This window comes from Mycetomoellerius zeteki, unplaced genomic scaffold (assembly GCF_001594055.1).
Source record: "Mycetomoellerius zeteki isolate Tzet28-1 unplaced genomic scaffold, Tzet1.0 scaffold174, whole genome shotgun sequence".
NCBI classification, from domain to species: Eukaryota; Metazoa; Arthropoda; class Insecta; order Hymenoptera; family Formicidae; genus Mycetomoellerius; species Mycetomoellerius zeteki.
In genome coordinates, this window is record NW_017256696.1 from 302,194 (window position 1) to 308,713 (window position 6,520).

The following is a 6,520-nucleotide window of genomic DNA, read 5'->3' on the forward strand; positions in this document are numbered from 1 at the left end:
TTCACCAAGAATTAAATAAATGTTACCATTACTGCTATAATGTTAATAATAATAGTGCATATAAAATATAATTAAGTACATAATGTAACTGTACAACATTACATTATGTAATTATAATTATATAATGTATAATTACGTAATATGTAATTAAAATCACAAATATAAAAAACATTTCTCTCTCAGTGTAGCATAAATGGCAAAGCTAGAAAATAACATTTTTTTATTACAAATATTAGAATTTACAACAAAGAAATTTATTCCAACGTTAAAACACTCATTCCAATTTTTAATAATTCTAAATTAAAAAAATTTATAAGAATTGTTCAGTTAAATATCGTATATATAATGTAATGATTGATCGAGAATGATTGATTTTTTCATTATATTTTAGAGATAGAATTTATTGGATTTAAAAAAAATCTAAATTTTGAACTTTATATTACAAACGTAAACTAACGTCGAAAATTAAAAAAATTGTTTCAAAAACCATTTTATTTGACATTGAAAAAGACCGATTAGGATTCCTTTGGAATATTCTAAATGTGTAAAGTGCTTCTGCTTTCAAGTCGCACTTCTCATTTTCGATTCGAAAGTACGAATTAGAATCATCGCGTGCGTCGAATCAATACTTGAACACATATTTTCCTTTCACAGTAACTTTCAAGTGCTAATACCATAGGCATCATTACTCCAATGTACACAATGACGCTTTCGCTATGCAAAGTAGAAATTTGTACGAGGCGCAAGTAGCAATTGACTACCTGCGATCGGTTGCGCGTGCTTTACATACAGCACATGAGTGCTGCACATCGAGTTAGTTACGCTTAAATGCAAATTGATGTTTTAATCGATCGTTTGGTACTTCGCGATTATACGTACAAAAAGAATAGGCTTGTCCATTTCAATTAATCGACGCCGAATATCTTAAGAAATAATATTTCTTTTCACAAAGCTCATGAGTGTTTACATAAAAATCTACTCGGTTTAATTTTTTCTTTTAAACAGAAAAAAATATTTTTCATAATAAAAATATATAATAATAATAAAAAATAAGTTGATGCTAAAAGTTACATTACTATATATAATATATTGTATAAAAATTAAATTTTTTTCTATATATGTCATTTTTTATTGCATATATATAACGTACCTATATATTGTTGCATTATCAAATTAGTAGAAAGATCAAATTTGTCCAAGAACGAATGATCTCTGTCTGATTACATTGTTATATTAATGTGTAAGGTCCAACGAACGTCAGCCGATCACCCAGATAACACAGAGAGTTAACAAAATTAAAAAAGAATTCAATGTCATCAACTCTGAATTAATTTTCAAACGCAAAAAGAATTTTCAAAACTTTTCAGAAAAAGAATTCTTTTTGCAACTCAAAATGAATTCAGAATTGATGACGTATGATTGAATTCTTTTTGAACTGTGCTATTTGGGCAGCTGATACGTTGAGCCGTCCATCACGATAGCGGAAAGGATACACCACGTTACTGTAATAACACGCATGAATTTGTATCGTGAATGCAAAAACTCCGTTCACAGGTGACGTTCACGTGTTCAGCGCGTGAACGTCCTAAACGGCCAACGCTCCGCGCTTGTGCGAGACAATCAAATTATTAACATTTAATTGTGACGACATGTAATTTTTATAAAATTAAAGTATCTTATACAGAACGTCGCTCCAAGTATAAAAATACTTACTTGTGGTGGAAGATTTGCGGTGGAAGATCATAATTCTTTTAAAATAGATTTTAATATGTAATAATCAATTAATTATTATGAAACTCTAAATCGTTACAAAAAAAAAACATTAATTAGTGAACGTCAGTGCTCGCACCACAAATAATAAATTTGTTAATCGAATCAGTCGTTATAAGGCAGATAATAATTGCGAAAATAAGATACGCGGAAACTTATATAGAAAAATTGCGATAATTAAGAACTCGCTTGATGATGAGATTTCGATCGAATTGGAACGCGAATAATCGCAAAGGAGGCTTGCAAACGCCCTCCTTTAATATTGATCACTATGAATCTGCATTTGAAAGCACGATTATTTTATTAATTAGGTCTCGTGGAATTCTAGAATGATGCTCGATCACGATGTTGATGCGTGACCACGACACCCTCTTTACCGAGACATCACCCCATGATGTACATACATATATAAACAAGTTCTCTGCAGGACCTGCGCGCATTACTCAGGAATCAATTACGTCGAATATTCCTCGAAGTACGGACTATAAGAATGATTTGTGAAACTAATAAAGTGAAACCAACAAAGATGACCGTCAACGGAACATTTTGGGTGAACAACGGCTTACATTAAATTAATTCCAATACTTTTATGAGTATATATGTGTAATAATTTTATTGATCAAAATCTAAACGATTCCTAAGGAGCGAATGAACAAAGGACCAATTTGAAATTATACATTCAATATGAACTGATGATAGCATTTTTGTGTTTCTGCAGAACACAACCATGTTTTTGTATTGTCCCTATAAATATATCGATTACATATAAATACGTGCATGCTTGATCTTTCAGAGTCTAATTTCTCACCCATAATTTGTACATCCTTGATCATTTGTCAGAGAATAAGATCATTTTCTTCTAAAAAAAAAATCTTGCTCAACTTCTTTTATTTAAAGTTCATTATTTTTCTTGTTTTTAATTAAATCTTCCTTTACCAGCTCTTTAATTGGAAAAATTATGGGATTGTATCTGGGACTACAAGAGTCCTCTGATTTCTTATTTCCAATGAAATGGTTACTGCAAATGCGTGATTAGTCCGTCAAAAATAAGTCACTCTACAAGTTTCCAAGTATGAAGTGGACGCTTAACGGATTTCAATCATGTTAAGAAACTTTGGATATTCTTAAATTCACTAATTATAAAAATTTCATCATTTAATCAAATCTAATTCTCATATTTGTGATCTGGAATATCGAACGTGTCTGGACTATTAAGCTATATAATATTCTGTTATGATTGTTTGCTGAGGAAGACTTCAAAGAAAGTCGAAACGTTCAATCAATACTTTGAATAAAGAAGACATCACAGAAAAATGGAGTTAAGTCATCATTCCACATTAATATTGCACACCCTCTCCCGCGCTGACTCTTATTAGCCTTGAATTGATTATATTATTGTTATATGTATAGAAATCACTCGTCGTTAAGCGCTTATTATAGGTTTGTTTGCGTTACTTGAAATCCCTAAAAAAATTTTTGAACTTGAAAGAAGATAAATATATATCCGGACGTTGAAACGAGAGAAAGTAAAAATGCTGAGTGCAAAAAGTACATACAACGCAAATAGACCTTATGTATCAAATAAAAGTGAAATATATATATATATATGTAATGATGTCAAAAATATAAAGATAAAAGGATTCGATACAATAACAGACAATTTTGCGACTATTAAAGCATGAAAAGTATAACTTTATGTGGAAAAAATATATTTTCTGCAAACAACACAAGATAGATGACTCCTTAAAGTATAGAACCCATCTTACAAAGATGCAACGGTAGTTGCCTATTCAGAGAGTCCATCAAAATATGATTACAAACCTGCGTTTTTATATGAAGAAATCTTGTAAGATAATTATGTAATGTAGTACATTTAAAAGGATTATTGAGATAAATATTTTTACGAAACATGACCGAGTACAATCTATTATACTTGATTTTCGAAAGAACGATGACCTAGATTCATATGCCTTCGTGGCGCAATGGGTTAGCGCGTTCGGCTGTTAACCGAAAGGTTGGTGGTTCGAGTCCACCCGGGGGCGTTTTTTTGCATTAAATTTCGTCGTAAAATACACGTAATTGAAAAAGATCAATGAGCGTTATCATTACAGCTAAAAGGTTGCAAGTTAATATTTTTTTAAACTAAATTAAATTAAGATTAATGCCTTCTAAAATTCATTTATTTAAGTTAAAAGTTAAATAATAAAAAAACTAACTCAAAGTTACGTTAAGATTGAATTAACTCAAGTTAAATAAAAGGTAATTTTGAAAAACATTATCTTTATTAAGTCAGAATATGCTAATTTTATTTTTATGTCGCTATCATTACATTTTATAACATTATCATATAAGCAAATATTTAGATTGATCAACTTTAGAATAATATTATAGTCCCGTTATTTTTGTTTTCTTATATACCTACACGTAGAGCTCTTTTTCATGTTATGTATCTATCTCATAATAAGGGCCTTCTTCTATACAAAAGTTAAGGAATTTCAAAAAGTTAAATAATATAAAGGGATTGAGGGAATATATTTTAAAACTCTTACCTTAAAACGAAACTAGCTAACAAATATCGACGTAATCGCGCTGATAAATATTTAGCTTCCAATCTGTTACAGTTTCCTAATCCTCGAAGTAAATTGGATATGGATAGTCAACGGAAAACGTAAAAAGGCTCCATGTGACCAAGGCATACAGATAAGAAAGATACGGCCTAGGTTGTCCAAGAAGATATTCGAACAATCCTAAATTATAGAACGAGCCCATGATCAATAATGATGCCAGGGCTGCTTGTAATGTACCCATTACAGCTTCTTTAGTGTCGAGTACAAATTTGAATTAAATCTTGCCGCAGGAGATACAAATGCTTTTTAATACTTTTTTATAAGGATTAAAGAAACAGCTTTGTTTACTTTGTTTTTGCAAATCCCCAAAGGAAGTTTGTGAAATTTTCATTGTAAAATACCGTACATTTGATGATATAGGATATACACGTCATTTAACTGGACACGTCATTTATTGAACACGATGGAATAAACACACAGATAATCTAGATTAGATTGCTTTCTTTTTTACAGAATTTTTATTTATACGTACGTATTATTACAAGATATATGCGATTATAAACGATAACTATCTTTGCAATATTATGTTTTTATACTAAGCGTATATATGTTTAATGATCTAATGAATGCTTATTATTTAGATGGCTTTTGACGACACGTGTCGGTTTAAGTTGAAACTGATAACTTCGATAAAATATTTTATATATTAAAGTTATATGTAAAATATAATACTTTTTATAAAGTATGCACCGAGGTATGCACTGAAAAAAATGCATGTAATTATATGGATATTACATGTTTATGATTGCAAAATTACCTAAATATGATTGGAAATTTTCTTTTTTAAAATAAAAATACATATTAATAGTAAAATATATGAGAAAGTATTAGTTTTGTGTAAAAATAACTAAGTACATAAAATATAATTATTGAGTAATATTATTAAGCATTAAGACAACATTAATTGTTATAGCTTATTAGATCGCTTCTCGATTTATAATTTGGTTTGTGTGTGTATTCTGCATAAGATGTATTAAAAACGTTATAAATTAAATTTTAAACAGAGCAAAAAATATTTAAATAATTCATCACTTATAAATTTATACATATTTTAAGTGTAAAAATTGTATGTGTGTTGATAAGGCTATGTAGAACTATTTACAATTTCCTCAAATTTCTCAGAAACGCTCCGAACATACAGAATTGTGCCAGTTCGATCTTAATATTGAATTATTTTTAACAGGCATATCATTTTATTAAAAATTTTTTTTCTTTAATCTGACAGTCATCGTTTTAAAAATAAAATCTAATGGATAGTCATCATCGAGTAAAGTGTACACAATAAATTCAAAGTTTCTCTGATAAAGTTCAAGGTCTGAAATTAAAAAAAATTTGTCTATTAAATCGAAAATCATACCTCTTTTTCGGCAAAAAGAATGATGAGACCAAAAACTCAGAAATCTTCCTGTAAAGGTCGGTTTATGATAATAAACTGAATTTTTTATATTCCCATTTTCCAAAATTATCATGATATCAAATAAATTAAGAATTTCTAAGATCTTTTCTCAATCTATATAGTTTTTCTGTACTTTTCCGTAAAATTTTTTTTTCCGCTAGGACAGGAAAAACCATTTTGCATTCGAAAACCATTTAAAATACCTATTTATTCATTTTACATTTAAAATGAATTTGAAAAACTTATTTTGCATTTTAAATACACTTTTTAAAAGTATTTTACAATTAGTATTTTAAGTAGAATTTGAAAGGCATTTTAGTCAGCCTTGATAGTGAATCGTGTAAACACAAGTACCATCTAAAAAGAGTTCCACAGCTGTACTTAACCAATTCTACTATTGTTAAAAAACAAAGATTATGAATTGGGCGACTTATAGGTTAAAAACAAGACTAAAAAGTTGAAGAGTGATATATTAGTACTAGCATTTTATTTTTTATTACACACAAGATATGTTAGAAGAGAGAGAGAGAAGAGAGAGAAGAGAAGTATACATGTTTTATTAAAAAGTGTACATACAACGAATGTGCTTTATCTGCATACCTATGTATTTTATATTCAATTATTATACTATTATTAATAAAATAATATAGGCACATATTATCTGTATATTTATTCAATAAAACATTAATAAAGTAATCGAACTGACAGAGTGTGCTGAAATTATCGT

General features: G+C 28.9%; 1 non-coding gene across 1 annotated transcript; it reads left to right on the forward strand.

Annotated features, from left to right (window-relative positions):
* The first annotated feature begins 3,738 nt into the window (after positions 1-3,738).
* On the forward strand, positions 3,739-3,812 carry TRNAN-GUU (transfer RNA asparagine (anticodon GUU)). The gene has a single exon. It is a non-coding gene; the product is annotated as a tRNA-Asn (tRNA).
* Positions 3,813-6,520: the final 2,708 nt, after the last annotated feature.